This window comes from Camelus dromedarius, chromosome X (assembly GCF_036321535.1).
Source record: "Camelus dromedarius isolate mCamDro1 chromosome X, mCamDro1.pat, whole genome shotgun sequence".
Classification (NCBI taxonomy): domain Eukaryota; kingdom Metazoa; phylum Chordata; class Mammalia; order Artiodactyla; family Camelidae; genus Camelus; species Camelus dromedarius.
The window spans coordinates 46,731,349-46,743,094 of record NC_087472.1 but is presented as its reverse complement, the minus strand read 5'-3'; positions in this window follow the sequence as shown (position 1 = coordinate 46,743,094).

Sequence of the window (11,746 nt, the reverse complement as noted above, 5' to 3'; positions counted from 1 at the left end):
TTACAAATGTGATTTACTAATATTTTCTATTTATCAATTGTGGAATTATAAAATCACATGTGTGTGATTTCTAGGCTACTTGGTATTATATAAGTAATGATAATCTAATTAGACTAATTAACAAAATATATCAACAATTATGATGTTTTCTTTAATAAAAGTAAACTAAATAAACTACTAAAAAGCCATGAAATCAGAGACAACTAAATATTATCATTTAATAAAAGCTAGAAGATTCAATATAAAAATAAGCTTTGCTGTATTTGTATTGGTTTCATTCACAAAAATATATTTTTACATTGACTATTGTAACTTGTTTAAATTTTCCTGTAATGCAAACAGTGATAACAAATTACATGCTTTTCACCTTTCATTGATGATTTTTATGTTTGTTTTTCAATATTATAAAAAATAAAGCTCAATATTTTATATAAAGATTTTTAAACTAACTCTTCATAGTCAATTTGATTAAAAGATACAGTTTTACATTAATCAGTAATTTAAAATAACCTATGAGCAGTAGGAGAGCACCAATTTTGTATGTTTCTTTGTAGCAGTAAGAAATGTCACAATAGTCTTTTAAAGTTTATTGTTATACTTTTAATCTATTAGGTTTTATCTACTAGAAAATTATTTTTCACATTTTTTTGACTCAGTTATTTTTTCTGGTAACATACTTATATTTTTACTCTCAAAATCTTATACTTTAAGCTAGAACCACATTAGGCATGACAAAATGTCAGCAGCAAGGAACAAGTTTTGTGTCCATTTACATTAAAACACAATATTTAAAATTCTTGAGTTTGTTGAAATATAAATACCAATTAGTTTATTTTCTTGTAGTGTTATATATATATATATTCATAACCTATAAGTGGAAAATAATGCTATGGATATTTTTTCTCTCCTTTTACTTATATATTATCTTGATAAATTTTTATGTTTTAATTTCTTTATAAATACAACTGTAATTAGCTGCATAGCATTTTATCTAATCCATGTGTTTTCCCTATTGTGACACATATTTTTCCAATTTTGATTATCATAAACAATTTTATGATAAAAATGTAAATGTAGGGGGGGGTGTGTGTGTATGAGCTTTTCAAACAATTTTCAATGAATGGATTTTTAAAAGTGAAATTACTATGCTAGATATTAAAAGCAGTTTTAAATCTCTTGCTTTCTTCAAAAACTATGTAGTGTTAATTTAAAATAGAAATAAACTAATTTGGAAATCTTGAATGACATTATCAACTGAATTTCAGAGTTTGATCAAAATTAAAATAGCAAGATATATCTAAAACTATTTGTGATTAATTTCTTCATGTTAATATTATGTAAACTTAATTTTTAAGAATGTTTTATCATATTTTACCACCATCATTAATCCTCTTTATATACTTAATAGCTATGTTAAAATGTCTGTAAAATAATTGTTTCAAGAAAATGAAATTGAAAATATGTCAGAAAACAGATACACAAGCATGTATTACCCTATTATAATAGTTCCATTGGTTGATTTTCTAAAAAATTGTGGTGTTTATGTGAAGGAAAAACCGGGCTGGTCTGACAAGATAACTCATAAGTCTAGGAATGTGAAGGAGAGGCTGGGCTGGGCTAACAAGTCTAAGTATTGGAATACTGATCTGAGTTCTGCTAGACTAACTTGTAAATCTAGGTTAATTAGTGTTGGTTTGCTGTTCATGTTTTTTTGCTAGCCAGCTGGATTTTCAAAGATACATATCTGGCTTTGGAATGTTGGTTTGCTGCCTCCCTGTCTCCACTTTTGTGATGATGATGCTGCTAAAGCTGTTCCATGCCTATTGGCCGAATACCCCAAGCTTGTACTTTACCCTATAAAACCTCATGTGCACATCTTGAAGGTGCTCAGAGCTTCAGAGCAGAAGCCCCTCTGAGCCTGCTGGCGTAATACATCTGAGTACTCCAACCCTCCGAGTGGTGCTTGTTTCTTGACTGGCCTGTCGTTTCCGTAACATTTCGACATTCATAGTTAAACTCCTTTTATTGTACCAGATTAGGCTTATATGTATAGTTTATATAATTATAGTGTCATTTTTTTAGCTTTTTGAGATGTTATATATTGATAGTAATCATAAGTAACATGAGAATAAAAGAAATGGTCCATAAAGTAACTATTCATGATTTAATTCTTCTCATTAATCTACCTTATTGTTTGTGGTTTACACCTGCTCTACCCAGTAAGATTTAATAGCTTTGTTGTTCTTACCATCATCCATATGCAGGCCTACAGATCAATGACAGTCATTACTTAATAAACATGTAATGAATGTAGACTCAAGGAGAAGTGAACAGATAAATCACTCATTACAGTTTTGATTATACGTTATCAGAGTTTCCTGCAGTTTGGTTTTACCAACATCTTCAGTAGTAATCAACCTGACCAGATCTTTTGAGAATGCTAGCAATTCTAAATAAAGTTTGAGTCTTATGTGCATTAGCGCTTTCAAGTACATAGGTAAGAGAGTTATTTCAAAGAACTTTGTTAGAGTGTAGCAGAACACAAGTTTTAAAATCTGGAAAAACCAGATTTATATTTTCCTCCAGAGTTTATTAGGTGAATAATTTTGGGCAAAGGTATAAACTTCTCTAAAGTTGATTTTCTTTATTTGAAATGGGAAAAATTCCCAATTTATAAGTTTGTGGTGAGAATTAAATAATCTAACACCAAGTATCTAGTAAATGAGAACTGTTTTTAGTATTACTAATTATAGGAGACTTTAGACATTACCACCTGGGCAGCTGTTTCATGTCAATCTCCCAAAGTCTTTTGTTCTTCCATGTCGTATTCTTTACAATTCTGTTGTATGTGTTTGTGTGTATACATGCACACAACTCAATATATTCATCCTCCTAATTTCTAAACCTCTCATACTACCACTCTAAAGTCACACTAAAATTAGTATATAACATTAAAATGCATAATCTTAAATGAAGAGGTGTTTTGCGTTTTATTGGCCCTTTTACCCTCATGAACTTATATTATGTTGCCTCCTAAATCTTAGACTCAATGAAACTTTAGTGGAAAATTTCTAAGTTGAGATGATTTTAGGACATTATATACTTGGGACTGAGTATCTCCCTTTAAGAAAATGAATAATATGAAATAAAATGCTATACACTCTGGCATATTTCAACCAGGTGTATTGACCAACTGAATATTTCGATATTAGATGTAGATTTTGGTAAATCAAAAAAGTTAGAACACCATATAGAAAAATAAACTCAAAATGGTTTAAAGACTTAAACATAAACATAAGACACCATAAACCTCCCAGAAGAGAACATAGGCAAAACATTCTCTGATATAAATCATAGCAGTGTTCTCCTAGGGCAGTCTACCAAGGCAATAGAAGTAAAAACAAAAATAAACAAATAGGATCTAATTAAACTCATAAGCTTTTGCACAGCAAAGGAAACTATAAACAGAAAAAAAAAGACAACCTACAGAATGGGAGAAAATATTTGCAAATGGTGCAACTGACAAGGGCTTAATTTCCAAAATATACAAACAGCTTATACAACTCAATAACAAAAACAAATAAACAAACCAATCAAAAAATGGGCAGAAGACCTAAACAAACAATTCTCCAATGAAGGCATACAAATGACTAATAGGCACATGAAAAAATGCTCAATATCACTAATTATCAGAGAAATGCAAATCAAAAGTACAATGAAGTATCACCTCACACCAGTCAGATGGCCATCATCATCATCATTAAAAAGTCCACAAATGAAAAATACTGGAGAGGGTGTGGAGAAAAAGGAACCCTCCTACACTGTTGGGAATGTAATTTGATGCAGACACTATGGATAATAGTATGGAGATTCTTCAAAAAACTAAAAATAGAGTTACCATATGATCCAGCAATCCCACTCATGGGCATATATCCAGAGGGAACCTTAATTGAAAAGGATACATGCACCCCAATGTTCATAGCATTTACAATAACCAAGACATGGAAAAAACTTAAATGTCCATTGACAGATGACTGGATAAATAATGGGAAGAAATCATCTAGCCTCTTTGAGCCACTTGCACCTATTTGATAGTAAGAAGAGTGGGACAAGGAACATGTAGTTGTTCTCTTGGTGTGTAAATTAACTTTATTTGAGGGATAATGTTTTTTTAATTGTGTTTATGATATTTTCTAGTCATAATAATATTACAGATGCAGTCCTAGAAAGAATAATTTTCAAATTAAAAGTCAATGTCAAATAATATTACATAAAGTATACCCTTAATGAACCCTTAGACAAGAAAGCATCAAAACACCAAATATAAAATTTAGGGTTCCAGCAAAAGAAAGTTCATTGACTTCTGAGTAAAGGTTTGTATAAACCTTTAGAGCTTTCTCATGCTTCAAATCATTTTAAGATGATATGGATAAATAGCAAAGGAGACTTTCAATGAAGAATGATTATATGATTTGGCTTTTACTATCAATAGGACTGATTTTTAAATAATAACATTACCAGTTAAGTATGACTAAATTTTATAACTCGAGACACTAATTTTTCCTCTTTTGCAAGAGAAATCTCATCATTCTATTATATCTAGACTTATGACTAAACATTAACATATTCTCCACCAAGTACAATTTTATGATTCTTTTCAGTGTCTAGATGATAGTATTAGGCTATGAACTAACTTGAGTACCTACTCCTCATCTGTCTCTCAAATTGAAATTGTCCCCAGACCTAATTATTATCATATAAGAAGAAACAACTGAGCTAATCAATCTTTCTTTAATTTCACATTCCTGTCATTTATACGTTTTTATAATTGATTTTTATGATTTTTCTTTTTTCATTTTTCATGTTTATTAGGTAAAATTAATACAATTTGACTGCACATATACAATAGATTGCATGTAAATATATACACACAATATATTGCACATATTTTTTACTTACATATATGTACTGTTCATTGTTTCTAAGAAGAGTTTAGAGCTTTAGTTTTTTAAACTGACATAGGTATCAAAGGAATACAGCCAACCACAAAATAAGAATCAACAGAATATGGTAATACAATCATAAAGTACAGTCAAATGTGCTTACACATATTCAAGAAATCAATCATTTAAGTTATAAATAATAAGTTTCTTTTTTTTTATGAGGGGGAGGTAATTGGGTTTATTTATTTATATTTGGAGGAGGTACTGGAGATTGAACCCAAGACCCTGTGCATGCTAAGCATGCACTCTACTACTGACCTAAACCCTCCCCCCCCAATAATAAGTTTCTTTTAAATGGACAGTTTTCCTGTCTGTAATGTACCATATCCTCTATTTATAGTTTCTAATCTTTCACATATCATAACTGGTACTACTTCTCACCTCTTTCCTAAGAGGTCCATCTTGTAGTTAATTTTATGCACCCAGTACCCAGCTCTGAGTATGGGTAAATCTACATAATTTATGTTTTTTAAAAAATTTTTTTAAAAACCAAGAAGAGCTCTACTTTAGTGCAGAAGAACCAGATATTATCTCTACAAAATATTTTCTACAATTATGAGCTTTAGTGTCTCGTTCTTTGTGTAATAATAGAAAAAAATTTTGAGCAAGGATGTGGCTTAATATCAGGGTTAATATCTTCTGTTCACTCAAATACACATGTTCATCTTTGAAAATATGTCATTTTTGGCAGAGGTTATTTGACAGCTGTTCATATATATATAAATATGAAAATAATGTTAATATATACATATACATACACACACAAGGGAAATTAAAAAACTTCTGACTGAGAACCAAAGTGGAAAACATTTTTTTCAACTTCTAAATGCTGAGAACTGGCATCATAAATCACTACTAAATAAATATAAATGATTTAAGTTTCATATATTATGATGACTTTAGAGAACAAACATGAAGAAACAAAAAAAGAACTAAAGAGGAGTTATCACTACAATCTTTACCTTATTGGGGTTCAAATACAGCCAGCACATTGTAGATGTAATATGATAAGACTTGGGTTGTGATAACTAGACGGAAGTGTTCAGTAGTATAAGCCTGGAAGTGCTCTAGCAGCCTTTTCTTTTGTAGTTCTTTTTACTCTAACTATAATATGAAAGTTACTTATTCTTATAAAATAGGTGAGACATGTAATCAGCTTCTATTTATGTAGCTATCCAGACCACAGAGGCAGCATTTGGAGAATTAGAAAATGGAAGCATGCATCAAATATAGAAAGAATTCATTCCTGGGTAATAAGGAACAGGGAACAGGTATTTAGCCCAGTATACTGGAGAAAAACAGCACTATTTATAAGTAGTTGCTGAGACCTGTTTAAACTTTGAGCAATTGCTAATGCATATTTTCTAACAACTGTGTGTAAGAGCCCAAAATGATGTGGCATAAGTCCAACTTGAAAATTTTAGTTAAGGAATCAATGGAATCTAGATGATTAAAATGGGATTTGTACCTGATGAAATAATTCTCTTAGCTTGATCAGAGTATGCATTCCACCAATTTACAGTGAGGAGGAATCAATTATTTAAAATTAGGGCATTAGTATTTATTAGTAATTTATTGCATATTATTACACTTACATAATTGTAAATGGTTGTCTTTCCTTTCTGATTTTTCTCTCCCTCTCTTATCACATATGTGCAAGTATTTCTGCATTTATATACAGAAGACAGTCACAAACACATGGCAGTCGTGTATCGATTAAGCAAAAAATTTCTGGCAAAAGACCTCCCTCAAAAGTTAATCTTGCTTCTACTTCTTACTGCTGAGTAACCACAGGCAACGTATTAAGTGTGGAGTGAGTGGGGTCGGATCCTTTGCTCAGCTCAGGCTGGGGCGCATGGTAAGGTGGTCCCAGGAAACCCAACAGCTGCTAGAGCAGACCTTTCTCTGCCCTGCGTAGGGACCTAGCCTGTGCCTGTTCACCCCTCATGAGCAGAGCCCAGATTCTCCAGCCTTTCTGTGTCTCCCAGTGGTCCTCTAAGTAGCCAACAGAGCTTGTCTCCCCTACATAGAACCCCAGGACTGAGACATCCAGTCTGTTACCTGACCTGATCACTCCCTAGGGCAGATGTCCACCATTACAATCTCTCTGTTCCTCTTAGTCCCTTCCCAGGATCACAGGTCCTGACCTGATTGCTTTTCTTTCCTTCCTAACCCATTATGTGTGTATCTCCTGTATAGCCTTGGTTGTACAAGAGTTGTTGTACCAGTTTCCAGTGAGAATTGTTCCACATGTAGATGTATTTTATATGAGTTTGTGAGGAGAGGTGAGCTCTATGTCCTCTTACCTCACCGTCTTGATCTCCATTGTCCCTAAAATTATGGTTGATATAGTTGGAATACTGTACCATATTTATTAATATTTTCTATTTATAACCCTTGTTCTTTGTTTCTTGTCTTCCACTCTTTCTGTGCTTTTTTTTTTTTTTTGGTTTTACTTAAGCATTTTCTGTCATTCTATTTTCCCTCCTCTCGTAGCATATCAATACTACTTTTTTCTCCTTCTTTTAGTTTTTGGCACAGAATTTGACATAACTAGTTCATGTCCACTTCTAAATAATATTATATTGCTTAATGAGTGTTGCAATTACTTTATAACAGTATTTCCGATTCCTTCCTCTCATCTTTTATAAGTTTCTGTCATTCATTTTACTTATCCGTAAGCTACACTCTCTGAATACAATGTTGCTACTATTATTTTAAACAAACTATTATCTGTGAGATCAATTAAGGATAAGAAAAACAGAAGATTTATTTACCTTTATTTATTTTTTAATATTCTTCTTTTCTTCGTGTAGATCTGAGTTTTTGACATCTCATTTCTTTTTTTCTGAAGAGTTTTATTTAATATTTGTTGCAAGGCAGGTTTGCAAACTAGCATCGAATTTTCTTAGTTTTATTTGTCTGAAAAGCTCTATATTTCTTCCTCTGTTTTTTAAACTTTTTTTCACTCTCCTTTCTCTGTTTACCAACTTTTATAATCTCTATAAATGTATTTTCAGGTTTGCTTACTCTTTTTTCTATCAATCTATATCTGTTTATCCCCTCTAGTGATTTTTTGGTTATTGTACTTTTCAACTCCAGAATTTCCATGTGTCTTTTTAAATAGTTTCTCTTTCAATTGATATACCTTATAAAATGATGCATTGCTTTCATACCATCTTTTATTTTATTATCATGTTTTCTTTCAGTATTTAATTATATTTATAATGACTATTTACTTATTTGTCTGTTATAACTAACATCTAGCCCTTTTCATACAGAGTTTCTGTTGCAGGCTTTATTTTTTCCTGTGTATGGCTTTCACATTTCTATTTATTTGCATGCTTTGTAATTTTTTTATTGAAAACTGGACATTCTAGGTAACCTATTGTAGCAACACTATATACTAATTCTGCTCTTTCCTCTTAGAGGTTTGTTTTTGTTGCTTTCTTTTTTTTTTTTTTTTTTTCCTTAACTTGGCTAGGCTATGCTAGTAGAGTCTATTGCTTCCACAGTGTGAAATCTTTGGTGTTACTCCTTGGAAGGCACAGTCTTGGGTGTGTGTACCATCAGCCTAGAATTGCAATGACTTTAGTACAGCGCTCTTTGCTGTCTCTTTCCATACTCTCTGTTAAGCTTTCAAGCTTTCTACTTCATTTGGTATTTGGTCTTCAAATTGGGCTCCATTAATTATCAGTTGATTTCTCTCTCTCTCTCCCTCTCTCTCTTGCTCTCTCACTCTGTCTCTTTTTCTCTCCCTCTTTCAGCAATATCCTAAGGCAAAATTGCTCATCCGTCTGATCTAATCAAGTTGGGTCAAGTGCAGTATTTGAGGCCAGTCTTTGAACTTTGTTGTGACCCCAAAGAGAACCCTCTTAGCTGTCTTTTGTGCACATTCTCTCTGGTGAACTATTTGGCCTGTGGTTTAGTTTGTTAATCTTAATTAAGAAGAGCTATTGCTTTTGATAGCACACTTAATCTTAATTTTTCCACATTCTGTCTCAAACTCGGGTTTTTTTGTGGAGAACTTTAGAGTTCTTTTTTCTTGTGGACTCCCTCTCCTCCTGGAAAATTCTGAGCTAATACTTTGGGCCTGGACAGGGAAGTAGTCTCTTCTTCTAGGCTTATCTCTCTTGGCACATAACTTCAGTTCTACGAATGAGCAGTAGTAAAGGCATTTGGGACCTCAGTATTCTTTGCTTTCTATAACAAAATAGAGTCTCCATTCCATATGCTGAGGCTGGATATAAGTATGAAACACTCACATCTTTGATACATTCACTAGGAATTTAGCTTCTTCAAATTGGAGCCAGTAGGGATAAGAAATGCTGATGACCTGACCCCCAGGTGACACACGGTGACAAATGATTTAGGGCTAACGATAGAGGGAGTTCATCTTCTTGGTCACATTCACCCATAATGAATTACTTGTCAAGCAGAGCTCAGAGTTGATGCAGACGGAAAGTTTCTCATACACCATGGACTCTCTTTGTTTAAGTTTTAGTAGACTTACCTGAATAATTTTCTTTAATTAGTACAATTTCCAGAGATGTTAAATAGTTGGCTCCTTTTTTAAAATGAGTTTTTCCATCTCTGCTTGTTTCACTAGGGAATGTGTGTGTGGAGCTCCTTACACTGTCATCTTGTAAGTGGACCACCCTAGCGAATTTGTTAAGTAAGCATCATGGGAGGCAAGTTTCTGAGGGAAGAAACATTATGAGTAGTTTTAATTTCATTAATGAGAGTGAGTTTTGTTTTTGTTTTTGTTTTCCTTTTCAGTCTTATAATAACTGATCAGAATGATTATTTCAGTTTTTAGTAAGCAAAAATAAATATCAAAGCAGACATGGTGGGAGAGGACCTCTCCTTTGAACAGCTTCTGAGTTGATGAGTAAATTGAAATCAGTACTTAATGGTATCCAGAAAATGACCCTGAGTGCAGCAATATCTGTGGGATAAACAAAGTAAGTGACAGCTTTCAAACTAATCAAAACAAGAGGAAAAAAAATAATTCTTCTGCTCAAGATTAAAAAAATAACAAAATGCACCTAAGTAAAAATGAAGAAATATGCATAAAAGAGCAAAAATTAATGGACAAATTCCCTTTGTGAGAAATCCAGAAACAAATTGAAAGGTCCCATACCTCTGATGAACATGAAACTACACTATTATAAAATATAATACTGTACTTGAAAAAGTAAAGTAATAGACTTAGTAAATTATTCTACATGAGATCTTTGATAAAATAAGAAAAGTTATGAATCATCAGCTAATATATTCCAGAATAAAGGGAAAAACATGCAATAACAATGAAATACAAAGAGTAATAAGAAATACTCCAAAAAAACAGAAAAAAATACAAGTAAAATTAATTATTCTATAAAATTATTTTATATAAATTTGAGTAAAGTGAAATAATTAAATTCTAGGACAATAATAATTAACAAAAGACAAAAAAAAGACTCAAGAAGCAATAGAAAATCTAAGCCAATGGCTATTAAATAGGAAATATTCAAAGGGGTATAGCATAAAATATATCTGGCTCAGAGAATTTTACAGGCAGCTTTTGAAAAATATTGAAGAACAGATAATTCTGGAGCTATTTAACCTATTTCTAACTATAGATACAAAAGGTAAATTGCATAATTAATTTCAAAAACCAAGATTAAGTGAAATGTGCATAATAAATGTTGAACAGTACTTGTTATAACTTTGTTAAATTAACATTTATTAAGTAGAGCACAGGTTACCAGAAGATGAGCCACAGTTTAACAACAGACCACAAGAGAAATTGAAATAGAGACATTTATTACTCATCAGTCTTAAGGGAAATATCGCAACATGACTTATGGGACCATTCAGGGAGGTCAAGACAACGTGCAGACAGAATGTTAACCTAGGGCACATGTTTTTATTAGAGTCTGTGGGTGGAGTGCTTTTAGTTTTCTGGATTAGGGCAAGATTGGTCAATTCAAATCAAGAGGCTGGGGTTTTGGTAAGCTTCACAAGGGTCTTATCTAAAGGGCACATGTTGGGGAGATGTCAAGATGGCAGAGTAGAGAGACTCACAGCTCACCCTCTCCCAAAAATATACCAAGAATCACATGTACAAACCCACTGAATTGCACAGAATGCCTACTGAACTCTGGCAGAGTGTCTCTTGCTTCAAAATACAGGAGAATTCTCACAAAATCTGGTAAGAGGAAAAAAAAGAAACAAAAAGAAAATTGGTGTAGGACTGGTCCTGGGGGAGGGAGTAGCAAAGGAAGAAAGTCACCTTCAAACCAGGACACCCCCTTTCCAACCAGGAGGTCAATGGGGACAGAAGTGGAGCTTCCAAGGGTCAGAAGAGAAAGTGGCAGCTCCTTGGCACACAGAACTAAGAGAAACTGGCATGGAGGGCCCCTGCCATCCCCAGTCCTAGATGTGAGCCAGCAGGGACAAGCCTGAACTGGCTGCTGGACATCAGTGACAAGCCCAGGGAGAGAGCTGGGGCCCACTGCACAGAGGCAGCCTCAGGGGACTGGAGAGCAGTGTGAGCTCTGGCTGGGGGTTGTGCAGAACAGTACAGCCTGGGACCCCCATAAAAAAGCACCACTGCTGCTGTGCATGGTGGAGAGAGGGGTGCAACACAGCCACACCATAGCCACTGTCTCCGCTTGGCTCCATTGCTGGTGTGTTCTTAGGACAAGAGAGATGGGGCTCGGTCATAGCCATCACTGCTATATAGAAGCAAGGCTAAA